The 27,270-nt window shown below is 43.3% G+C and overlaps 1 protein-coding gene across 13 annotated transcripts in view; it reads right to left on the bottom strand.

The window, feature by feature from the left end:
* Positions 1 to 26,435, bottom strand: part of SYTL2 (synaptotagmin like 2) — a 100,522-nt gene extending 74,087 nt beyond the window's left edge. For 4 of the 13 annotated variants that reach the window (XM_061628909.1, XM_061628918.1, XM_061628919.1 and 1 more), the window contains exon 1: positions 26,041 to 26,433. The gene's annotated coding sequence lies outside the window, so the exon portion shown is untranslated. Of the gene's footprint in view, positions 1 to 9,807; positions 9,970 to 24,276; positions 24,361 to 26,008 lie in introns of those variants that run through there. The other 9 variants (XM_061628920.1, XM_061628922.1, XM_061628924.1 and 6 more) reach the window with 7 other exon arrangements.
* Positions 26,436 to 27,270: the final 835 nt, after the last annotated feature.

Here is a 27,270-nt window from a genome sequence, read left to right as displayed (position 1 = left end):
TAATCCTTGACAAGTTCAATGTCTTCATTGTCAACTGTAAAGTTACATAAATCTTCTGTTGTCATTACTTTCATCTTCTTGACATTCAGCTGTAGTCCTACTTTTGTGCTTTCCTCTTTAACATTCTTCAGCATTCATTTCAAATCATTACTGGTTTCTGCTAAGAGTATGGTATCATCTGCATATCTTGAATTATACTGATGTTTCTCCCTCCAATTTTCACACCTCCTTCATCTTGGTCCAATCCTGCTTTCTGTATGATATGTTCTGTGTACAGATTAAACAAACAGGGTGATAAAATACAACCCTGTCTCACACCCTTTCCAATGGGGAACCAATAGGTTTATTTCCCACAAGACGCAGTAATGGCCACCAGCTTGGATGGCTTTAAAAGAAGATTAGACAAATTTATGGAGGACAGGGCTATCAATGGCTACTAGCCATGATGGCTGTGCTCTGCCACCCTAGTCAGAGGCAGCATGCTTCTGAAAACCAGTTGCCGGAAGCCTCAGGAGGGGAGAGTGTTCTTGCACTTGGGTCCTGCTTGCGGGCTTCCCCCAGGCACCTGGTTGGCCACTGTGAGAACAGGATGCTGGACTAGATGGGTCACTGGCCCGATCCAGCAGGCTGTTCTTATGTTCTTTTAGCTCATCATGCTTAAGTCAAGAAGCAGCCTTATACTAGTCAGACCATTGGTCCATCTAGCTCAGTATTGTCTACACTGACTGGCAGCAGCTCCTCAGAGTTTCAGGCAGGGTTTGCTCCCAGTCCCACCTGGAAATGCCGGGATTAAGCTTGGGACCTTCTGCACCGCAGGCAGATGCTCTACCTCGGGGCTATGGTCCTACCTTGGTCCAAACTGGGAAAAATCCTAGTTACTAAAATATCTAATTTGAATTTAGGACTTATATGGGGGGAGAAGAGATCAGATGCATGGGACTCACAGTACCCCGCCGCCAGTCAGGCAGATGGATGTATCCCCCTCCCCCAATACTGTTGCCTATAGCTTCCCATGGAACAGGGAGATGCACCAAAGATCTCGTCTGCTATGTACCACGCTGGAGGTATTTAAAGGAGAAGCCTGGATGGACATCTGGAACAGATGCTGTAATTGAGAAATTCCTGCGTTGAGCTGGGGGTTGCCCTAGATAGCTTCCAAGGTCCCTTCCAGCTCCAATTTTTTTATGGAGCTGGATATACAGTCCTAGGACAAAGAATTGACCCCGGTCAGTGTTAGAGAATGTGCCTTGCATGAAGTTCAGTCCCCAGCATCTCCAGGTAGGGAACCCTGCCTGAAAACCTGGACAGCCTCTGCGAGTCAATGGTCTGAGTCAGTATAAGGTGGCTTACTAAGCGTAGCATATTTGATGTCAACCATCCAGCAAAGGCAGCCTGGCTGTTTTCTCGATCTTTTGACCAGTTGTCAGACTCCCCCTGACTGGGAGTCCAGAGTCTGTGAATTCAAATCCCCGCTCGTGTCTCCTGGGTATCAAGGGCCAGCTAAAGATCACCCCCACAATGAGTGGCTCAGGGGTTACATGCCCTGCCACCTGTGCCCAGTTGCCCCCCAGCTGGCAGTTGCGGACAAGGAATGGGCTGGCTTGTGCAGCTGTGGCAAGCTGAGCAGGCCCTAGCCAGCTGGGGAGGACTAGCCTCAGAGGGAGGCAATGGGAAACCCCCTCTGAATACCACTTACCATGAAAACCCTATTCACAGGGTAGCCATAAGTCGGGATCGACTTGAAGGCAGTCCATTTCCTTTTTTTTTTTTCCAAATACTGTATTTAAATTTTGTTTGATTTCTTTTGTAAACCACTCTGCAGTCTTTACAGACATAAAGTGGTATGTGTGTACAAACACAAAATAAATAAAGGCACACATGGCACTTTTATTATTTATTGTATTCCTTATCCTCCCTTCACCAGAAGGCCTCAATGTGGGTCATAACAACAACAAAAATAAAACAGTAAAAAGTAACCACTCCCATAACTCCAAAATCAATAACCTATACAACACATTACAGGGAGGAGACATGGTTTATGCACAACTATTGCTTTGTGCCCTCATTAATACACCATCGTCCATATGACATTGCAAGCTAGTACGGATTTTCACAGTCACAAATCTGCATTAGAAATACCACTGAAAAACTGATATGCTTTCCTGTATTGATAATCAATTGCATTAACGTTTGCATACTCGGACACAATGCCATGGAATTTCCTGCAATAGGTGGTCCATGAGCGTTCCTCCGTCATATGCCAAGCCTCCTGTCTCCTTCCCACCCAATAGCACATCCACGAACCTGTGCATGCGTGGGAATTTTAAAAAGATAAACGTTTCTGCACTCTTCCAAAAAAGCACACAAAAAGCAAATGACCATTATAGACCAATCACTGAAAAGGGGTGGACTTAGGGGAGTGGCCAATGCTAAAGCAATTTAAACAAAAAGAAGTCCACACATACAGATGCTTGATAATTGAGTTTCACAATAATCTGACCCCAAACAGAGCATGTATGGATCTCGAAGCCACCAACCAGATATGGACAACATAGATTTTGCATTTAGGTATGGATGGGTCCTAGGATTCAATACATAAAGAGAGAGCCAGAGAGAGCGAACAATTAGTGTACACATTAAGTTCCATTTCTTCCAAGTGGAATACACTTTTCTTTTCCTTACACCTAAAAGAGTTTGCAAACTTTTTACCACACCTTGACTAAAAATGGAGTTTAAAGTCATTTTTGAAAGCTAGACTGTCTGCCTAACAACGTCAGGGTGGGCACCTTATTCAGCCTCAAAAGGGCCCACAATTGTGGGCTGGAACCAACTAGTTTGCATGGTTTAGCTGCACATAATTAGGGCCTTGAATGCGAGTTTCACAAACACAGATGCCAAATTATAGCTGGTGAACATTGTTGAGCTTGCTCTGCAGTTATTTTGTCCTCAGAAATTGTTAGCCATTAAGAAATGCATCAGACCTTGAAAAATCTTGAGATACAGCCTTCAAAATTATGGATGTGGAAAAGAACACTAATTCTGCCTTAACACACATACGCTTGCCAAACATACCATTTTTTGTCATTGCATTGTTAAAAATTACACATACAGCCTGCATTCATGCAGTCCAGGACCCTTTACTGTAAATGAAAACTAGTATGCGCCACAGTCTGTCTGCATTATTATACTTTTGGGACTGCTGCATTTAGTCCACAGAACTATATGTCACCCACCCTTTAGCCGTTGTAGTAAATATGGAGGCTGACCAAACATCTTGATGTGTGATTGTGTAATCTATCAGATTCTTTGCAACCTCCTGCTGAGACAGATGCTGCTGTTAAATGCAATTTAAAAATAATAATAAAGGTATGATTTAAAATTCGTAAAGCCTCAATAAACACAACGCAGATGCAACAGCTAGCCACTGTTATTCTTTATCAGCACTGTTCAGACTACCTGGGAGGCACAATTGTGAATCACCATTACTACTACTACCTTTGTATCCAACTTAGTTCTCCCCCATGAGCATCCATAGGGGTACAAGGGGGGAAGCATTCCCTCCTCCTAATGAACCATAATCCCTTAATTTCAAGTTTTCATTTAAAAAAAAAATTCCCAAGGTGCCCTGGGATAAGGAAGCACTACTAAAACAGTTTTAAGTTTGTAGTGTAAATATGTTAAAGTAAAAAAAAACAACTCCCTATTTGCTCAAGCATTTGGGGGGCCAGGGGGGAGACTAAATTTGCAAGAACACCAGGACAGTACTCTGGAAATATAAAATCCTCTTTGTTGTGAGGGAGAATGCTGTATAAAAAACACAACACAGGAAGTTACTGCTTCACACTCAACTTTGCATTTCACTCACTGCAGAATTAATTTTAACAATTTTTGCATAATGGTAGCATAAGGCTGCATACATGTCATACTTTTAGAGCAAAGAATCCTGAGAACTGCAGTTTGTTAAGAGTACTGGGAATTGTGGCTCTGTGATGGGTAAACTACAGTTCCCAGGATTCTTGGGGGAGGGGAAGAATGTGCTTTAAATGTGCTCTAAATCAGGGGTTTCCAACCCGTTCTCACCATGGATGGTGTGTACGCAACCTAAGACTAGAAGCAGCCAATGACAATAATAATTGTTTTAGGGGTCATCTACACAATGGTTTCATTCATTCATTGGCGATCACTCGTGGCCGAGTAACATTGTCTTCCAAGATAAGGTCTTTAACAGTGGGTCTGTAAGTGACTGGAGGCCAATTCCGGATCCACACAGCCTCCCACAGTGACGACATAGGTTTCCAGATGGAAGATGGTCCCGATGAGGGTTTGCCGTGCCTTCCGCTTAGCTTGTTTGTCCCATTCGGCCTGTATTCATGCTTCTTCGAAGTCCATAGCTCCTTTGATAATAGCCGACCTCCATTTGGGATGTTCATGGGCCAAGACTTCCCAGTTCTTGATGTTCATGTTACTTTTTTTAGATTCGCTTTAAGAACATCTTTAAACCTCTTTTGCTGTCCACCAATATTCTGTTTTCCATCCTTAAGTTGGGAGTAAAGTAGCTGCTTTGGTAGACAGTGATCAGGTATCCGAACAACATGGCAGGTCCAGCGAAGTTGATGTTGAAGGATCATTGTTTCAACACTGGCAGTCTTTGCTTCTTCCAAAACGCTAACATTAGTCCATCTGTCTTCCCAAGTAATTTGCAGAATTTTCCGGAGGCAGCCTTGGTGGAATCTTTCAAGAAGTTGGGAGTGGCATTTATAAATGGTCCATGTTTCACAGGCATACAGTAAGGTTGGTAGTACAATGGCTTTGTAAATAAGCATTCTGGTCTCCCTACGAATATCCAGATCCTCAAACACTCTATGCTTCATTTGGGAGAATGCTGCACTCGCAGAGCTTAGACAATGTTGAATTTCAGCATCGATGTCATCTTTTACCAAGAGATGGCTGCCAAGATAGGGGAAGTGATAAACGTTCTCCAGCATCACCTCATTAACTCATCTACACGATGGTTTAGTGTGTGTTTGGTGCTACTCACATCCCCTTTTAATTCACATGGTTCACATGACATTACTGGAAAACAGATGCTATCACGCAGTTTTCCCCCTGTAAATCCGTACTAACCCAATCCTCTGATAATACAAAAGGGAAGGAAAAAAATCTTCACTCTGTATCTCTAGTGCTTTGCTCCGATGCTTTTAGGTGGATGTGTCAATTGTTCCCCTCTCCATGCCCACTCCCTCCTCCTCCCTTCTTTCATTTCATTTCCTGTCGGCTGACAAACCTTCTAGCTGCTCTCCCCCATCTTGCAAAGACTTTTTTATGTTGCTGCAAACGGTGCCTTATTTTTTACCCCTAACTTGTGCACAAAAGCATAACACTGTTCAAACAAAGGGTTGTATTTAAGCTATATTGTACCAGTGAGAATACAAATAATCGCACTTCTGGTTTGTTTGTTTTTTAGATGAAACCAACTAGTAGAACAAACTGAGCATGGTTGGTTGCCAGGTAACCAGAGGGAGTAGAAATGTTAAATTAGAGGGTGTGGTCATTACGAAACTGCATGATTGATCCTTCCCCTCAATGTGAATGGAAAACACTGCGTTTGCAGCTGGCGTTGAGCCCTTACTGTGGATGGTGGAAATAGAAAATGGAGGTAAAAACAGTGTCTTTAGTATGAAGTAATGCTCCCATATGGATAAGCCCTTAGAGTTGGAATCTTCCTCCTGCCAACAGTTTTACTGATGCTTATTTTATATAAAGAAGCTTTTTACTTATAGCTTTGTATAATAGAAAGAGGTGGGTTATTAACATTCTTATTAATAAATTGATTTTTACTGTATTTCCAATTTTGTATGCTTTAAGTTGTCTAGAAGGTTTGGCATTGACAATGCACAAATTTAATTAATAACAGAAAAGAGAGAGAAATTTCCTCTAGCCTTTAGAACAGGCAGTAAGTCCCATTGATCTCAGTGGGATACTTCTAAGCTAGCACGCTTGGGATTTGAGCTCTAAGAATCCTGAAGTTTGGCAGAAAACCACAGGGATGTCACTTCTGTATTGCTACAAATGTAGCTTCTTTGAATACCAAAAATGCACAGAGGTTGGAATCGTACGTTTGCTCTGGACTGATGATATTTTTTTAAAGAGGGATTCAATTGCATACTGGAAAGTTAGGTTTGTTCAATGAAAGCGGATTAAAGCACTCTGACACAACAAATCCACCTTTTTAAACAAATGAATAAAACTATGGACTTTTTGCAGTTAGGAAAGTGATGGGGAAATGCACTAAAAATGTATGGGATAATCAATTAATGGGAAGATGTATAACCACCACCAACGCAAATCAGGATGAATATTTACTGTGGTATAACCTCCCTGTAAACAAAATAGAAAGCATGCTTACTTAATACCAGACAACCTCTAACCTCTGTGTCAGAGAATCAGGATGAACGCTCAATCAACAGGTTGTCTAGAAGAGCCTTTAATGCAGGGGTTCCCAAACTGTGGACCACAGACCACTGGTGGTCTTCAGGCTTCATTCAAGTAGTCCACAGAATGTCTGTAGATTTGTGGTTGAAGGCAGGAGACAAAACATCCACTGCATTAAATGTATTTTATTGCTTTTTTCATTTTGTATACACTGTATTTTACGGTATTACAATTTGAATTCTATGGAATGCAAATTGTCTATATATATATATATAAAAAAACTTTAAAAGTTGTCTATGGCAAAGCTAACTGCAGCATGACAGGTGGTCCTGTGAAGTAATTATGTTGAAGAGACGGACCAGCAGGAGAACCAGCGTGGGAAGGAGAAAGGCGGCCAGAAGTGGCTGCTAGCCTCCAGATCAGCAGCTGCTACTGCAGCAGCAGATCACCAGGCCAACTGCCTGCTGCTTCACACCACCATCCTCCTTCCCACACGACTGCCTCCTCAGCCTAATTACCCATGAGGAGGCCATGCAGGCAGACAGCCATGCGAGCAATAGACCGACCGTGGCTCATGAATGGGAGCGAGGCAGGCCAGCATCAGATGAGCAAGGCAAGCAAGGTGGCTGTGGCCACACGTCAATGCCTGGGGGCACTGGGATGTTTAGCAAGGGGGGTGAGGTACCTGAGGTTGCTATTTCAGGGGTTAGGTGGCAGAGTTGACATGCAGAGCACACAGAGGCAGTAAGCCCTAGGAATAAAGTAAAATACAATGCACAATAAAAGATGCAATAAAAATAAAATTAAAAATCATACATCATCTAGCACAGCGCATTACAATTGCTACGTAGGCAGAAAAATTATGAAGTGGTCCGCCAGGACCCACAGCAACTTCCAAGTGGTCCGTGAGAAAACAAAGTTTGGGAACCATTACCTTAATGGATTGTATTCAGTATGAAGAGCCCATCCACTGCAGGAGGAGGAGACATCCCTTTTTTATATAAATCTGGAAGGGTAAACAAAGACAATCCTTCCAAAAGAGAGCTCAACTTATTATCCTTGTTGGGGTCACAACTCACCCACATCCCTTGACAAAGGCTTGAGAAAATCAAACACGCCACAGTGTTAAATATATATCTTTGAAGTTGTCAGCCAATTCCGGCTCGTGCAAAAATACAGCATCTGAGTTCCAGAGATAAAGGAACAGGAAATTTAGAGTTGTGATAATAGATCTCTCTCTCTGGAAGATAAGTCTATCGTTCATGATTAATCTAAAAGGGTATGCTCTATTTTATAATTCCCACAAAGCAACTGTAACATAAGTGTTCAAATGAGCATGAGCTACTTGCTTGCTCCCCAGAATCTTACAACCAACAATATAGATCCTCTCACCCTTGATATACTCACTCATTCATTACACTCTTCAGGAGACAGTCTCCTGAAAATACCATCTTATCAAGAGGTCCATTCCATACGGTATAGGGATTGTGCCTTTAGTGTGGTGGCACCTACCTTTGGAATCCTTCCCATTACATCTCATACAGGCACCATATCTTTTCTTTTCGGCACCTAGTGAACGCCTTCCTCTAACAACAAGCCTTTTAAGTGGAGATATTTATCCCTGCCTACATCTGTAAAACAGTATTTTAACAGTTTTTACATATCGAATTTGTAAATGTTGGTATTGTTTTTATATATGAAATTGCTTTTTATATATGGAACTGTTTTTCATTGCTTTTACATTTTTCTTATTTTATTGGAACTGTTTTATAATTGTGTATTTTATTGTTGTAACCCACTCTGGGACCTTATGGTAAACGGCAGGCTAAAAATCCAATAAATAAATAAATAAAGCCTAGGATTTCCTTTGGACCTCTTAAAAATGTCTCATTCCTGCAAAAGGCTTCCCAATTACTTTCTCTCTAGAAAGCTTTTTCACTTTGTTCAATTTATCATCATCTGAGTTTAAAACTAGAAGACAGATAACGGAACGCCAAAGACATATCTCATCTGATAAGAAACACACAACACTGTATGAATGCTACACTTTGATCAGATGGGATCAAGGTGTAGCATTTTGTGGGAGATTTGCCCAACATTCACCAAACCAGCTCTTAGTCAACTTTACTGAAAATATATCTACTTCAACTCATTTGAAATGTGATGTTGGAGGACAGCTTTGCAGATACCATGGTATTCCCGATCTCTATGTATGGATTGGAAAGTTGGACAGTGAAAAAAGTGGATAAGAGAAAAATAATTTGAAATGTGGTGTTGAAGGAGAGCTTTGTGGGTACCACGGACCATGAAAAAGACAAATAATTGGGTGTTAGAACAAATTAAACCAGAACCATCACAAGAAGCTAAAATGATGAAACTGAGGTTATCATACTTTGGCCACATCATGAGAAGATGTGATTCACTAGAAAAGACAATAATGCTGGGAAAAACAGCAGGGAGTAGAAAAAGAGGAAGGCCAAACAAGAGATGGATTGATTCCATAAAGGAAGCCACAGACCTGAACTTACAAGATCTGAACAGGGTGATTTATAACAGATGCTATTGGAGGTCACTGATTCATAGGGTCGCCATAAGTCGAAATCGAAGGTACATAACAACAACAAATACCTACAGCATGCACATTTGCCCACTTATTGTTTATAACTTGTCGCCAATAAATTGCCAAAAATCAGCTTGCAAAGGACTTGAGCTATGTTGCAAAGTGCCTGCATTTGAGCCAGCAGGATTTGACTCATAAACTGCTTAATTAGTTTAACAAGAGCTATTAAAACAGAGTTCCTTGGGAAAGCTCACTTCCTTTGTTAGTTTAACCAAGACTCAACTTTGTTAAACTTGAGCAACTAGATTACTTAGATCTAAGGTCTTTCAAAGAGTTTTACATAAGTTTCCTAGGGAAGAACATATAAAACATGAGTTTAAAAAGCTAAATTTGCTTTCAGCCCTAAAGCTTAGAACTACCACATATCCAAGTTGTTTTTTATACACTTCAGAGTAGCAATAAATTCAAATACAAGCACATCTAATATTGGGGTTGACACACTTACTATTCTGCCATTTCCAATGAGTCTCCACTATTCTTTTCTGAAAACGGGCCCCCACAATGCTAGTCAACCCCACCCCTTTTTGCTTTAAAACCTGATGGGATCAGCTAGAGTGTTTTTTTAAAAAAATTGCTTTAAAGAGATTTCGCAACTGATCGGCAGATCAACCCGTCCCCCCTCCAGGCCCGGCCAACGGAAATGCTTTACTATAAGGGACAAGTGTGCTCACAGCCTTGTTCTTACTGTGTTCACAACTGGCCAAGCAGGAATGGCATTGGAAAGAGCCACAGGCTGTAACCCTAAACCCACTTACCTGGGAATAAGTTCCACTGAACTAAATGGTGCTTTCTTGCAAGTACATATGTATATAGGCTTGCACTGCTAAATCTCCTTCTTCTGAATTCCAGGGAACAGCTACTGATGGGATCATGACCGTTTAACCTCAGGATAGTAGATTTGCCAGACTTTCCACCCACATCCCAGTTACTGCTTGAAGAATTCCAAATAATCTCTCTCTCCTCCTTTTCCCACCCACCCCCTTTATTTATTTCATTTTCTCACATTACGTTTCTCCCTAGGATTAAGATAAATGGAAAGAAAGCAAGCAGCAGCTTCCAGTTTACAGAAATGTGAAGTATGCACCCCAAGGCCAACCTCTTCCAGACTGTTATCTACAGTTAACTGACCCTGTATTTTTCATGCTTTTTAAAACAGACATGTTGGTTCCCATGGCCTAACAGTGACTGCCAAGTTTTAGGGCTGGGACAAATCACTATCCCATTATCCCTCGGATTTTATGCAGGATTAAAATGATGACTGGTATGACTTCCCTGCAGGGTGAATGAAACCCTTTATACATTATCTTACTAGAAAGTCTTTTAATAAAAGGCAATAAGCCCTCATTATGAAAGGGGATGGTCCCATCTGCCTTGAAGGATTCAAACCTGTTAATTGAAGACTCTCTAAGAAGTTTCACTTCATCCTCACACTCAAGGACAAGGAAACACAAATAATTATAATTTACTACAAAATTCATTAAAAGTCATTAAAAGCAATGAAAGGATTATAATTAAGGGATGCAAAAATTTTTACTTTTTCAGGGCTTAAAGGAAATACCAGCTGAGAAAGGGATAGAAGACTTCCCATTTGCATGTACTAACTGGCTTCCAGGCAGGTACACAAACAGGAATTCTCCACCTTATGCTAAGCTCGAGTCATTTAACATCCAGTACCCAAGAATGTCACCTGGGAAGAACCAGGCATTTCTTTTATTATTATTATTTTGCTTGCAACAACCTGCAATCGCTGCATACCAACCGAAGACATAACTATGGTCTGTCCTCATACATGCTGACTTTTGCAAAAGAGAAAGAAAAAGAAAAATACCCAGTTGTTAGCCAAGTATTGCTTTCCTTGTCAGCCTATTATTATGGCTAATGCCTCTGGTAACACAACTGAAGTTTCACCTTAACAGATTACTCTAATGCACCCCAAAATACACCCCAGCCACTGAGAGGTAATTTGTTGTTATGTGCCTTTATGTCGATTACGATTTATGGCGATCCTATGAATCAGAGACCTCCAACAGAATCTGTTAAACCACCCTATTCATATCTTGTAAGTACAGCAAATCTTGACCACCACCACTACTACATCTGCAGCCCTCTATGACATGCCTCTGTGCAGGAGGGGGGCTCTGACCCTTGGGGGGAGAAGGTTTCTGGGGGGCTGGAGAACTGAGAAGGGGATGAGAAAGTTCAGTTGCAAGAACAAAAAATACGTTCTCCAATGGCTGCACATTTACTTTTATTTACTATTTTTCTACAAGGCCGTCCAATAGCAGAGGGTGGCGACAAAAGAGGGGGCTGTCTTGGTAGTGAAAGACAAGGAAGCTTACCCAGGGCAGAAAACACTCTTATTTTCAGTGCTAATGGAGTAACAGACTGTGACTGACCAGGAATGAAACCACGCCGAGAGTTTCCTTTTCATTGTCGCTTATCTTTCCTGCTCTTTGGCAGTAATTCAACTGCTGTTTTATTTTAATGGTGATCATGCAGATATTGTCAGGGGTTGTTGGGTGTTTTTTTTTAACTGTTGGGTGCATGATCATTTTTAGGCTCTGGCTTATTGAATTTGACTCCCACATCATTTTCTTTCTGTATTGCTGCAAGCCTTTTTGGTAGTATAAAGAGAAGCACATATATGGAGTCAGACACACAGTCCATCTAGCACAGTATTGTCTACATTGACTGCCGGTGGCTCTCCCAAGGTTTGAGACACAGCCCTCTCCCAACCCGACCTGCCGGGGCTTGAACTCAGGAATTTCTGCATGCAAAGCAGATGCTCTATGACCCACCTATGGCTCAGTGCTCATAAATAACTGGCAATATCCAACTAAGTCATACTCAGAGCAGACCCACTGAAATCAACGGACTTGGCTTACCAACGATCCCTAACATGGAATTCACCTTTTTCATAGCGCACTGCTGTCAAAATGCTGACGACATGCAACTCTATTTCTCCTTTTCATCTCATGCAAGTGCGGCAGTGGGCATACTGAACCACTGTGCGATGGCAAGAACGTACCCGGATGAGAGCCAATAAAGTGAAGCTCAATCCAGGCAAGACAGAGATGCCGTTAGTGGGAGATTCTTCTGCCGAGATAAGTGGTGTTCAACCCTGGTCTGCACAAGGCTGCACTCCTCTTGAAGGAGGAGGGTTGTAGCTTGGGGGTGTCTATGGATACACTACTGTCACTGGAGGCACGAGCGGTGTCCATGCCGCAGAGCACTTTCTCTGAGGTTCATTTGGTGGCCCAACTATGCCCCTATCTGGATGCGGATATCTTGGCTTCTGTGGTCTATACACCAGTAACTTCATTGTTATATAACTGCAATGTATTATATGCAAGACATGCCTTGGAAGACTGTGGAAACTGCAGTGGATATAGAATTCTGTGGCCAGACTTTTGAACAAGGCAGACAGTCATACATATATACATACACACACACTTAAGATACGCTAAAATACAACTGCGATGTTAAAGGTTTATTGTTGTTGTTGTTGTTGATTTCTACTCTGCCTTTTGGCCAAAAGGCCCTCAAGGCGGCTCACAAAAAAACACAAATATAAAAATACATCAATATAAAAATACATCAATAAAAACAATACAATTTACAATTGGCAATACATAAATAAATAAATGTGGGTGAGAAGAAGGATGGGTACAGGTGAAATCCAAAGGAATGGATCTTGAGGGGAAAGACCTGGTGGAGAGATCCTTTCTCCAAGACGACTGAGATGATGGATTAGTGATGCCATGCTAAGAGTGGATTTTAGTCCTGCCACCACCGACTGCCCCAGCCAAGGTCATCAAATGGCACCAGTCTCTTCACTCAGGGCTTGCTCCTCGGCGGCTGTTTATATAACTGTTTATGCTGGGTTATATGATATTCTTACTAACACTTCTATTATACGACCTGGGAGACCCAGGTTTAAATCCCCACACAGCCATGAAGCTCACTGGGTGACCTTGGGCCAGTCACTGCCTCCCAGCCTCAGAGGAAGGCAATGGTAAACCCCCTCTGAATATTGCTTACCATGAAAACCCCATTCATAGGGTCGCCATAAGTCGGGATCGACTTGAAGGCAGTCCATTTCTATTTTCTTTCGTTATATATACACTCTCTCTCTCTCTCTCTCTCTCTCTCTCTCTCTCTCTCTCTCTCATTCTCTCTCTCTCTCTCTCTATATATATACACACACACACACACACCTGTCCTACACCAATTGCACTAATTCTGGCTTAACTACACTGGCTTCAGATATGTTTCTCTGTCAAATTTAAAGTGCTGGTTTCGACCTTATACAGCTCAGGACCACAATGCTGCCCAGAATGTCTCCTCCTATGTTTTATTATTATTTTATTTAATAAAATTTATATACTGCTTAAATGTAAAGACCTCTGAGAGGTTTACAAAAAAATGCTTGCACCTACCATATCCTTATGTTATCACTGCAGGCCCTCATCCAGCAAATGTGCTGAGTGGCACAACAAGAGAGTGTGGCTGAAAAGGATTCCCTATCCCTGAGAACAAAGTCATACTCAAGAGCAGGCCCATTTAAATCAAGAGACTACTATGAATATGACTAACACTGGATATCACCCAATAATTGTATAGTCATGGGAAAAATGTAATTCTCCATCTTTGGAGATGTAGTCCTGATTGCATGTGTTGCCATTATGCACCATATACGGTGCGGGACCACGATACCTTGCGGAACGCCTCTTCCGATATGAACCGCCCCATGCACTACGTTCTGCTACGAAGGCCCTCCTCCGGGTTCGAACTCACAGGGAGGCCCGGAGGGTGATGACAAGATCTAGGGCCTTCTCAGTGGTGGCCCCCGAACTATGGAACAGTCTCCCCGAGGAAGTACGCCTGGCGCCGACTCTGCTCTCCTTCCGGCGCCAGGTCAAAACCTTCCTATTCTCTGAAGCATTTTAAGTTACACTGATTTACTTTTAAAAATGTTTATTGTATTGGATTGTTGATTGTATTTTAGTATTATTTTGTTATTCATTGTATTTTTATGCTATTTTATGTTCACCACCCAGAGAGCTATTGCTAGTCGGGCGGTATATAAATTTAATAAATAAATAAATAAATAAATATGCTCAGAGGCACGTTACCAAATTTTTCCAAGCTACACAGGAAATGGATTGGACTGTGAAAGACCAACCCAAATGGTGTTTCCATTTTTACAAATGTGTAGGGCAGTGCAATATCTCAGAGAGGAGGTCAGCTCTCCTTCTCCCCTGGTACGTTCACTATAGCTGCCCAATTTCCCTGCTTTTTAAACTTTTATAGAAATATCTGTTGGCTCCAGGTACATTCTTAAACTGCAAGGTTTTTTTGCCTGTTAGTGAATAATATATTTTCACCATTTAGCTGACAATAAGGTAACAGATCCCACAATGAGGTTCATCACAGGGTTCCTCCCCAAGATATCGAAAGTATACAGGAAAAAGAGTCATATTTTTGTTTTCTCAGCTTATCTCTTCCTTTTACCACCCTTAGTGCAAATCAAATTACAGGTATGTGTGTGTGCTTTTTTTTTTAAGAAAAAGAGTGAGCATACTTTAAAGAGAGATTAGAATCCAGCACAGCAAGTTACCATGCCTGGGTGAAGCTGGATGACTCCCTGCTACAGGAATGAAGAATGAACTGAATTGGCCACTAAAACACGGCAACAATCAATTCTACAGAACACTCATAAAAACAAGTAACTGGAAACAGCCAGATCATTGGGATGGAGGCCAGGGCAGGGCATCACACAAAGAGGATATATAGGGGAGGGGGGAATCCAGACTGATTATCAGAGCAACACCTTTCTTTATTAGGCCAAACAACGTGTGTGTAAGCTTTTGAGGTCTCCAAAGCGCTTTGTCAGGCTAGATGTTAAACAAAGGGGGGGGTGAGAAGAGAAAACACACTGTCTGGCTGTGCATGAAGCCACGCGCATCAGGTAAGACACTCAAGATGATAATGATGATGAATTGCTTTCAACCAAGATATCTCAAGACAATGTACAAAATACAACAGAGATAATGTGGGAGGAGGTGGGAGACATTCAAATGAGACTCTTTTAGGTGCTAACCCAGTTTTCAAGTTGCACCAAGGCCTTTCAGTAGGGCTGTAGTCATCCAGGGTCTTAGATCCTTCATTTTTTTAGAAGCAGGCTCCCAAGGTCTCCAGTGCCCTACAAAGCAATCAGCATGAAAGGGGAATATGTTGGCCACCAAGAAGAATTTTCTAACTTGCTTCCTTGTCCTTTCCTGCTGACTGGAGTCAATCAGAGCAAAAGGCGGTGAGTCAGCCATGAAGAAGACTCTTTTCAGTAGCTAACACTCTCCACTTTCATGCTGATTGGCTCCTATGGGCATCTGTTGTGGTGGGGGAAGGCATTAACAAGGATCTCAATGTCTACGCATCAGCAAAAGAAAAAAAGGGGGGAAGATGTGTCTGTGACCATCATGAAGGGACCCTGCATTTTTGAATTTGCCACTACATTACTGCCTTTCAGAAAGGAGAAATAAAAAGACAGCTGATCTCCCTATATCTGGAAATAGGAATTCCAGCTGTTATCCAGGTCCAGCTTGTGCCAAAGTAGTGCCAAGTCACCCCTTCTGTTAGTGCAAATATTTTTGCTTGTGCAATGGACCTTTTCCTTCTCCCCTCCCCTCCTGCACCCCCTTAATCTGTTCTGGGGTTTTTTCCAACCCTCCTGAGCAGATCTGGGGAGGGCATTGGTGGGCAGGGGGAGAAAGTGGGTGGGGAATTCCATTGCACCTGTGTAAATCCTTGCACCAATGGAACAACTGCATTGGATACTGCCACCTGTCTCCATGCTTAGGGCAAACACAGTGGATCCTTGGTAGGTGGAAACAGGGATGTAGAGTAATTAGACAGCTTTTATTATTGGCAAACGTGGACATTTTAGCAAACGTGGACGTTTGGGTAGCTCTACCTAGCAGTTCGGAGCAATGTGCCCTCATATATGAAAGCATCTGAATAGCCAAGGCACTCCATTAAAGTAATTTGATGCTAATGACCAAGCCTGCTCGGCCTTGAAACAAATAGATTTAACTTTGATCTTGCAAAAAATGATCTCCTCTCACCTGATCAGGTCCTACAGGTCAAAATTACACATTGTGATTTACAACTTAATCATACTGGTGGGAGGGAAACAAAGACAACCACTAGATATCTAGAAAACTTGGAAGTTCTGCTCAAACATTAGATTACCCAGCTTTTCAAACCTGGGTTCATCACAAACATCCAGGGTGGTATTCAATGTTAGTCTGAGAAGACCCGCTGAAGACATGAGTAACTTAGGTTCATTAATTTCAATGGGTCTATTCTGAGTAGGACTTTGCAGTACAGCCCCTAATTACCTTGGCAGGGTAGGGCTTCCTTAGATGTGCAGCCAAATTCCAAGGCTGCCTTGGGTCTAGGTGGCTTAAAACCTCAGTCCAAAGCCAGCTTCACTCAGGCAAACTCAGATTTTTTTTATTACATAGCACTCCACAGCAGACCCAAGTGATGGCTTCTGGGCTAGTTGTCTGCACCATGCCATCTTCTGGTTGATGTACAAAGCAACGCTTGTTCAATTCAGGTCATACTTTGCATCCAACACTCTGTTGGCATTTACCGGTCAGAGATTTTTCCTAAAAGACATCGAGGGGTTAAGTGTACGCAGCTTACAGCAGGCAGCAGCTGCTGGCTATCAGCCGGTGATTAACAGCCCAAGGCCATATAACTCAGAAGCATAGAACTGTTCAGTGTGGGGGTGTTACGTTGATGGGAAGCAAAGAGGAATGGGATTGTGCGACATGTGTTTGTCTTCTGGAGCAATAAAGCATTACTAAACTAGTCCGGACTCTGTGGTGAACGGGCAACAACGCTTTTAGCATTCACACACTGCGCAACACACTCAACTATGTGTGTGATGAGATTGGCCTTTGTCTACTTCCAGTCCAGACCTTACTGCAGTGTTCTTCAAACTTGGGTCCCCCAGATGTTGCTGAACTACAGCTCCCATCTCCTCAGCCTGTTTAGCCAACAGTCAGAAATGATGAGAGTTGTAGTCATTGGACACAACACTGAACAACACTGCCCTACTGGGCTTGGGTCTCATATTCAAATCAATGTAGTGTCTCCAGCTGGGCCATCAGGTTTTGGAGTGCAGCAAGGGTAGCGACAAAGTGGCACAAGTGAAAGGCACTCCTGGTCTCAGACTGGCAAAAGTGCAAGGCACACAGAGATTCCAATAGGGGAAAGAAACCTCAGGACAGGCTCAGTCTTATAATCAATTGTTGTAAGCTGCTCTTTTTTAGCAGAAGAGCAGAGTGAAAATATTATAAGTAAGGGCATCCAAAGAGCACATGGCCAACCACTGCCTGGAAGACTAAACAGAATGAATGACAAGCTGTTCTTCCACTCTTGCTCTCAAGAGTATCAGACATGGGGCTGTATCTAACATAGCACTCTGTGAATGTTCCATCAGTTCAAGGTTTTCTCTTTGCGCAAAAGAATGCTTTCTCCCACTTCACCTCCTCATGCCCCCAATCCCCTGGAGCAGATTGGGAGTGTGTGAGGCGTACTCAAGGGTAGGAAAGGGGGAAAGACCTATTGCACTACCCAAAACCCTTGCACTGAACATCACCCATGGGCTGCTGTGGATGCGAATCTTTTGACCCAATATCTGAGAGCACCCACAGAAAAACAACACTCTAAAGCTTATTTCAACAGCTCATCCAGTTTGTCTTGAGCAGTCTTCCCCAACCTGGTGCTCTCCAAATATTTCGGACAACAACTCCCACTAGCCCTAACCAGCATTGCTGTGTTGCTGTATCGGCCAGGGCTGATGGAAGTTACAGTCCAGGAGAAAAAAAGAGGGGGAAGACCCCAAGATGCTGAAAAAAGGAATTCTTGAAATGAAAATCCAAATAAGTTTTATTAAAAAGAAAGCCTGATGCGTTTCGGCCACTCAGTGACTTGGCCTTCGTCAGGGGATGAGCAGGTCTAAAAAGTGTATCTTCAGCAATTATGTCTGCATAAATGTGCATGGAGTTTCTGCATTAATTCTGTGCAACTGAATAATGACCATTGAGCCATATAAGACATAATTGTTGAAGATATACTTTTTAGACCTGCTCATCCCCTGACGAAGGCCAAGTCACTGAGTGGCCGAAACACTTCGGGCTTTCTTTTAATAAAACTTATTTGGATTTTCATTTCAAGAATTCCTTTTTTCAGCATCTTGGGGTCTCCCCCCTCTTTTTTCTCCTGTTTTATCTTGGATGCTTACCACCCTCGTTGCTTGGAAGTTATAGTCCAAAACATCTGGAGGGCACCAGGTTGAGGAAGGCTGGTCTTGAGGCTCCGATTTTCTTCCTTTGTCTACTACCCCCTCACATGCTCACACTAAGCCACGCACATAAAAGACATACTCAATTTCACCTTCAGATATGCAACACAAGACCTCAGCTGCATAGCTTATAATGTATACCAGAAAGAACCAGGGGTGTAGCTGTCGAGGGGGTCTTAGTCCTCTAACATGTTGGGGGAGCAGGGTCCCAGGTGTGTCTCTATGTCTCCAGAGTCCTAGGAGACAATCAGCATGAAAATGATGTGTGTTAGCCACTGAGAAGAATCTTCTAACATGCTTCCTTGTCCTTCACTCTGATTGGCTCCAATCAGCAGGAAAAGGAGGTGAGTCAGCCACTGAGAAGCTCCTTTCCAGCTCATTGGCTCCTAAGGACGTCTGTTGTTGTGGGAGAAAGCACGCATAAGGAGGAGTGCGGAGATGATGACAGACAACAAGTGAGGGGTGTGGCATGATTATCATGAAGAGATGCTGCATTTCTGAACTGCACTACACTATTGGAAAGAACTTCAGACTTTTTACAAGACATGCCAGCTCACCCAAAGCAGAAGTCAGGTGCATTTCTGTCATGAGCACCTGGAACCTGAGAGGAAATTGGAGAACAATGGGCTCCCTTTGACTTCCATCTTTCCCTTCTGTTTCTTGGTTAATCTCCATTTCATTCTGTAAATGTTAACAGTGCCACAATCTAAAGTCTCTTCCTCTGCCCTCTAAAAAAAAAAATTACTAACCTGTTACTGTGCTTATACAAGTTGGGTGGGAACGAGACAGAGAGAGAGATAAGACAGTCACAACCAGACCAACATTCAGACCAATCATCTCTTTGCCGGAAGGCTAAAATAATTCCTGATGTTACACAGATTATGAACTCTGAAGAATTTTTCATAACATTGTTTTCGACATTTGTATTTTTCCTTTAACCAGAGCATGAGAACAGGGCAAACAGTTCAATTTTTACAGACTGTGAAGAAGGTAAAAGAGAGAGAGCATCCAAAACATGGGTACGTCGCTCAGAACATGCAGTCTTATGACATATATGCATGAAAGCTACTGATAATCCCCAAATTGGACACACACAACCCCACACAGTCAGGTGTGCAAATATTTTCCTGGAAAAAGCAGGTATCTTCACCCATGGGCACACTCTGATAAGCACAAGGAAGTTGTTATGCAGAATACACAACCATCACCACCACTACCTCCACAGCCATCAGCTGTGTGGCTAGGGGAAGACTAATGCAAGCTGCAGCCCCAGTGCATGCAGACTGCAAGGTTAGAATACACAGCTATTAATGCTTTGGGTTTCTGAAATAAACATCTGTAAAACTTGCCTTAATGGCAGGCTGTGGGGAACTTTTGGCTCTCCAGATGTTGCTGAACTACAACTCCCACCATCCCTGACCATGTTTCCTGGGGCTGACAGGAGGCATAGTTCAACACCATCTGGAGAGCCAAAGGTTCCCCACCCTTGCATTATGACAAGGGTGTCAAACCATGTGGCCCCTCCAGATGTCATGTACAATTTCCATCAGCCCAAGCCAGTATGAGTAATGGCCAGGGCCAGAGGTGGTACAAGTCTTCACCAACCAGTCTAGATATTTTGGACTGAATTCCCATAATCCCTGACAATTCTCCATGCTAGCTGCAGCTGATGAGAGCTGTAGCCTAACCACCTTTGGAGGGTCACACGTTATAGCAGCCTTTCCCAACCAGTGTGCCTCCAGATGTTATTGGACCACAACTCCCATCAGCCTCATCCAGCATTGCCAATGGCTGAAGCTGATGGGAGTCGTGGTCCAACAACATCTGGAGGCACACCGGTTGGGGAAGGCTGCGTTATAGCCACCCCACGTCAGAGGCAGACTTTGTGTCCCAGCTTGCCAGATAATGAGTGAAGTGGCTCCAAGTCTAAGGCAAAGAAGAGATTTGGATTCATGCTTTCCAGATGCACATTTTAGTGACCTATCTACTGGATTATATTTTGTGCAAGACACAGGATACCAAAAATAAAGAAATAGGTGGAGGGCACCCCAGCCAGACATACAATATACATTATAACCTATGGGGAGAGGGCACAGAACACCACAAATTGTTGCTTTAGAGAAAACCTACAGAAAGAATCCAACGGCTCCTTGGAGTACTGAAGTATCACATCTACCATGAACTGCTCGTATCGCTATAGTTCATTTATCTTTGATGGTATGGAAGTCAAATCTTTAGTATTTGGTCAAAAGCCATCAAGCGTACAAAAAAAATTAATTGCTCATAGCTGGATGCAAAACAAACCAGCACATCTGACCTCCCACACTACAATAGCACATTACAAAAAAAGTGAAATTCTACCATTTATAGTTTAACTCGATAATTTAAACCCTCGATAATTTAAACCTGTTATCTTGCTGCCCCCCTCCCATTTTCAATGTTCTGAATTGTGCTTGCAGTCAGACACACGGGATTTGGCCCATTCCTTTTAAATACACAGAATGACAAATAGGAAGCTAGCTAGATCACATGCAGTCCTATAGGTCAGCAGAAAGGTCGGTATGTTCTCTCTTCACAGTGTGGAAGTGCTGTATTGGTCCAGGTCTTACTAGGAAAACAAGGAAAGTTCTTTTGCAATTGCCTCTCTTTCTTGCAACAAGCCTCTGCCCAGCTCCACTATATGATCACCAAACATGCAGTACAGAAAACTGCAGTATAACAAGAAACTTTTCGCTTATTCATTGACCTGTCATAATTTATAAAAGGTGAGAGTAAATTAATTTGCACCAAGCTACTTCCTCCTTTTCACCACCAATTTGTGTTGTTCATTCCTTGTAAGGCCAAATTCTCGTTAGTTTTGCTTTCCCTTCTCTGCCAAGCATGACATCGCAAAAGGTTTACACTGAAAGGGATCCCACAGGACATCAAAAAAACGTTTGGATTAAGATCAGAGTATGAACAGGATGCTATCATACTAGATGCAAACTTATCTTTGCTCTCTGCCGGCTCACCCCCACTTCCTAATCAGCATCAAGTGGCATGCTTGCATGTGACAACCACATGTGCAGCCTTCACTAGACTTCATTCTCCTGCCAGTTTTAATTTAAGCTATTTTGCTTTGGCAGAAAATAGACAATATAAGCAAGCAATGGTCAGTAAGTTTGCTCCATAATGTCAATAGAGTTTCATTACTTTGATTTAATATTTGCATAAAGCAAGGAGTTAATGGGCAACATTTAGGCTGTAATCCTGTGCACATTTACTTGGGGGTAAGCCTCTCTGAACTCAACGGGCTTTCTTCTGAGAAAATATTGCACTCCATCTCAAAACACAGAACAGTACACATAAGACGACAGCAAGCCTTCCTGTTATATCAAATACTTGCAGAATATTCTCAAAATCCAAAATAATCCATTAAATTATGCCAACGTATGTTAAACTTCACACATTTGGGAGGGGATGTAGCTCTGTGGCAGAGCATCTCAAGTCCCTGGTTCAATCATGGCATCTCCAGGTCAGGCTGGAAAAGATGCCTGCCTGAAACCCTGGAGTGATGCTGCTAGTCAGTGTAGGCAGTACTGAGCTAAAGATCAATTGTCTGACCCAGTATAAGGCAACTTCCTACATTTTTAAACTTGCTGCAAATGAGAGCAGACACCCTAATACACTGTCCTTCAACCTTTGGGTCCCTCACATGTTGTTTGACGACAACTCCCATCATTCTTGGTCATTGGCGAAGCTGGCTGGGGTTGATGGGAGTTGTAGTCAGAGCTTGGAAAAGTTGCTTTTTAAAAACTACAACTCCCATCAGCATGGCCACTGGATTGGGCTGATGGGAGTTGTAGTTCAAAAAAGTAACTTTTCCAAGCTCTGGTTGTAGTCCAACAACATCTGGGGACCCAACGTTGAAGAACAGTGCCCTAGAAGCATAGCAACTCAATATTGCCACATTCATGTGTAAAGATGAGTGTTTGTTCCAACTCTTTATTGCGCCGTTTGGGAGTTCAGTTTCTGCACACAGTGTTCACCATGCAAGGGAGAGCGGGGATGTGCTGCCAAGCCACATTCCCTCCAGCACTTCACATTTTGCTTCCCCCGCCCCACACAAGCAGCCAACAAGTTCAAGGGTGGACTTCTGAAGAGCCTCCTGTGTGGGGAACATCCACGAGTACAACCCTAATTTTCCAAAGATCTAGAACAGCCTTTGGGTTGGACAACAACTCCCATGGGCCCCAGCCAGCATGGCTAATGGTCAGGAACAATGGGAATTGTAGTCCAGCAACATCTGGGGACCCAAAGGTTGGGAAAGGGCATGCAGAGGACCTCCAGGGGTCTAAACCTGTAGGGAAACCTCTATAGGTACTGGAGGCTCCCTACTGTAGACCTTTGTCCTTCAACACACAGGGTCTGGCAAAACGGAGAGAAAAGGCCACAGAGGGTGCAGAATTGGGCAGCAGACCTCCACTCATGAATCACTCCAGGTGAATTAATCTAGAACAGAATGTGCAAAGTTAACAGACCTGCTCAACATTCCCCAATGTGCCCTGTCTTTTAGACTGAGGGAAGGGATGAGGCTGCGTACACTCCATACATTTAAAGCATGCTGCTTCCCTCAAAGAATGCTGGAACTATAGTTTACCACTCGTAAAAGTACATTTCTCAGCACCCTTAAACTACAGTTCCCAGGATTCTTTGGGGGAAATTACATGCTTCACCCGTGCTGTGTGTGCACAACCTTATTACTGATAGTTGAAAGCTGCTCTTGGAGACTTTTTTTTTTTACTGAAGAGCAGAATAAAAATACTTTAAATACTGTACATAATCCAAAAAATTATACTTCCCTCTACACACAGATCAGCCTCAATCCAACAGCAGCAGAGTATCCTGCTCTTAGTTGATGTAGAAGGAATAGCCTACTCATCAGTGTTTCCCCAACCCACCCACCCCCCAAAAAAGGAAGCTGAAAGCTTTGCATGCAGAAAGTCCCGGGTTCAATCCCCAGCAGGCAGATCTGGAAAAGACTCTGGTTTGAAATCCTGGGGAAAGGGCCAACCCTACCATTTGGTAGAATGGGATAGCCAGCTAAGTGTGCCACACAATTTGCCCTGCACCCCCTAGGCTAGCATGCTGCCTTCAGCTGTAGTGCAGGATACTATCCCATTCCCAGTGTCAAAGATTCATGCGCCAGTCCAACTGGTTTCTGTATGTGGAATTGTGGCAGGGATGTGGCATACTCCATCCTGTCCTTTGCCTCCGGCAGCAAAATGTCTCAGGCTGGACCTGACTGAGAACTACAGCCAGCCAGTCAGCTCAGAGACAAAAGTGAGCTTAGATGGAACTACTGTCTGACTCAATAACTCGGCTTCCAATGTTCCTGCTCCCAGCATTGGAGAGCAGGAGTGCACACACGCCAGAGATTTAAAAAGTTAATTTTTCAGATTCTCTGTACGTCAGTACATTCCTAGGAAGGGAGGAGACGGGCTTGCTCACCTGGCACACATTGTCTTCTTCATTTTCAAATAGCTGCATGAGAAATCTCATGTGTCAGTATTACAAAATATTGGTGTTCTATAAGTGCGATGAAAATTGTGAGATCCAACCACAGAAATACTACCTTGGGGCAAATAAGCCCAGTTGCTCTACAGCAGGTTAGTGATGACTACATATTCAAAGCAATGAAAGCATCTGGATCAGCCCTATAAAGAGTAACAGACACTTTGAGACTCTGTGAAGCTGACAGTAATGCAATGGAGGAGTAAATCAAGCATTGGCACATATTCTAGAGTCACTATCTTAACAACCTGAGGGTGAACTTATTGTGCAGCTTACACTGTTAAGCCGCGCTTACCTTTTTCTTTACTCCCTCAAGCGGAAACTTTAGCTGGCTTCTGACAAACCAGGTTTGGAGGTTTAGATCCAAGATACTGATTCACTGTGAACAGCAACAATGCGTCTTTAGCTTTGAGAAGACTGAGGGGAAATATAACACTCTTCAAAGACTTAAAAGGTTGTCACACAGAGAAAGGCCAGGATCTCCATCATCCCGGAGTGCTGGACATAGAATAATGGGCTCAAGTTATAGGAAGCCAGATTTCAACTGAACATCAGGAAAAACTTCCTGTTAGAGCGGCATGACAATGGAACCGATGACCTTGGGAGGTGGTGGGCTCTCCAACACTGGAGGCATTCAAGAGGCAGCTGGACAGCCACCCATCAGGTATACTTTAATTGGATTCCTGCACTGAGCAGGGGGCTGGAGTCGATGGCCTTAGAGGCCCCTTCCAACTCTACTGTTGTACCTTTACTGGAGAACTTGCTACTCAGAGTCCTAAGCACTCTTGGCTGCAAGTTAAGTTTCACAGAGATCAATACTATGCAAAATACAATAAAATAAATCCAACATATTTACACAAAGATCAATGGACAAATGTACCCGACTGAGATCAATATTCTGGAAATGCCCGAGTAAGCAAAAAGGTTTTGAACTGACATTAAAACACATTATTAATTTAAACCTCATTTATTTCAGTGGATTTACTCTGAGCACAGCTAAGTCTGGATCCTATCCAATATTTTATGTGTTAAGTCTCTGAAATTCAATTATCTCTTTTGCATGGTTAAGGAAAAACAAAAGACTGTTTTATTAAAATAATCATTTTCTTCACTCTGAGTTATTTGGAAAAAGAAAAAGAAAAGGTGTCACAATTAATTGATTAATTAATTAATGTTTTCCATTGCCAGTCCAATCTACCATAGCACTTACCAACAGCCATTCTAAAAACCCAGCACATTCCAAATGCCATTCAGAAGGAAAGAGTATTTACATCTATTCAGCAATATCTCTTTAAGGCCAGAGTAAAAGCAATCAATCATCTTCCTGTTAACTTACAAGAAATTCACATAGAAAGAAACCCAGTGTAGAATTCCTATGGGCTATTTGGAATCTTTCTATTTCTTTATTTGGCCCTCAAGACTGATTTTTTTTTTTTGCAGGTGTATTCTGCAACATATTCTTAGTAAATTCATGGTAGTTATCCTGGTTCATTAGTTGTTCTGCGATACTACCACATTATTGCTGGGGGGCAGGGGCTACAGTGCAACAAAAGCAAGACAAAAATGAACCAGAACACTTGTATAAAAAACTACAGGATTTCTGCAGGAAGTTACAGGATATGCACTGGTTGGAAAATGAAGCAGCATGACAACCCAAGAACAGGGTAAATAGCACTGAAAGCAGGATCGCGTGTAACCGCCCCGAGACCATCATGAGCACAAAACATCATAAATGCACCAAAAAAGGAGATCTGCAGGCGCCTTTTGCCCCACTAAGGGAGCCACTGCGCGTTGCAGCAAGAGGGGCCCCGGCCCAACTACGGATTGATTTCAACCAACTTTTTAGTCACAGCAGACTCACTGAAATGAAGGGCCGTGCGTAACTGGGGTCCGTTCCTTTCAATGAGTCAAAGTGGGTTGCATACAACCCAACATCGTGATAGACCCCTCTTCTGAACCAACGAGGAAAAGGCGCTAACTTACACACGCCACCCTCACCCTCCGTGGGTCCCCTCCCCATCCATTACCTCAGCAACGCAACGCCCGCTTGGAAACGCACCTGAGGAGTCTCGCGCATTGGCGGCGGCAGCGCCTGGCTCTCCCTTTCTGCGTTTCCCTTCCTGCTTCAGCAGGTGGGTGCGGAGGAAGAGGCGCCGGCAACTCCCCCACCCAGCCGCCCGCTCCTCCTCCTTCTTCTCTCGCTCTAGTGGTGAGAAAACTTCAAGGCTCGCTCCCTCTGCCGCCCGGAGATGAAGCGCGCCTTCTCTGCTGTCTCCGCTCGCCGCTCTCCTCTACGCTCAGCTGCACCCGCGGGCGCACGCGCGCTGCGACTACTTCTAGCGCCGTGCTGCGCAGAAGGGGAAAAAGGGCGCAGCGCGCCTTGCCTGCGCTAGAAGCGCAATCCCCCTCCCTTCCTGGCTTTCTCTGCCAATGAGAGAAGAGCGGGGACTGGACGGTTCTCCGCCGGGTTTTGCTTTGACTCTGACAAGCGACTCCCTTCCTCCCTCGGCAACGGGTGCTTCTCTCCTCCATCACTCTCTCTTGGTCCACGCTCTCCTTCTGCCTCTGGCTTTTTAAAACACCCCTCCCCCCTTGTCTTCACTGTGGTTTTCACTTTTTCTGTTAACATTTCGTTTTTCAGCTGAGCCCCCAACTGACCCTGATTACTGTGCATACTCCCTCGTTGGGCTGGGGGGGGCAATTAGTGTAGCTCCACTGTCCAAGTCAGTAAGCTTCTGAATACCAGTTGCTAGAGACTGCAGGAGGGGAGAAGGCTGTTGTGTTCAGGTCCTGCTTACAGGCTTCCCATAGACATCTGGTTGGCCATTGTGAGAACAGAGTTCTGGACTAGATGGGTCTTTGGCTTGATCCAGCAGAACTCTTATGTTACATACTTCCACTGTGTGTTTTTATACAAGCTGCTGGGAATCGCAAGTGGGAAGAGCGCTGTTGCACGCAGGTCCTGCTTGCGTGTTTCCCATGGGCAGTGGCTGGCCACTGTGAGAACAGGATGCTGGACTACATGGGCCACTGGCCTGATCCGGCAGGGTTCTTATAGTCTTATTTTTAAAATTAAATACTTCTTTCTTCAGACCTTAAGGTTGACCCAAGTATCCCAAGTTCTCCTCTTGTTTCTCAGTGGCTCTCTTTTAGTCCCACTACTTCCGTCAGCACTCACCCTCTGAGTTCATTATTAGGAGTGATTTAAAAAATAAAGAGAGAAATGCCCAAAGTGGCTCGCAACAATTTTAAAAGTTAAATAGTGATGTTAAAATAAAAATAAAATACA

Source organism: Rhineura floridana, chromosome 5, assembly GCF_030035675.1.
Source record: "Rhineura floridana isolate rRhiFlo1 chromosome 5, rRhiFlo1.hap2, whole genome shotgun sequence".
Lineage (NCBI taxonomy): Eukaryota > Metazoa > Chordata > Lepidosauria > Squamata > Rhineuridae > Rhineura > Rhineura floridana.
The sequence above is the reverse complement of the archived record's forward strand: the minus strand, read 5'-3'. Positions and strand labels throughout refer to the sequence as shown.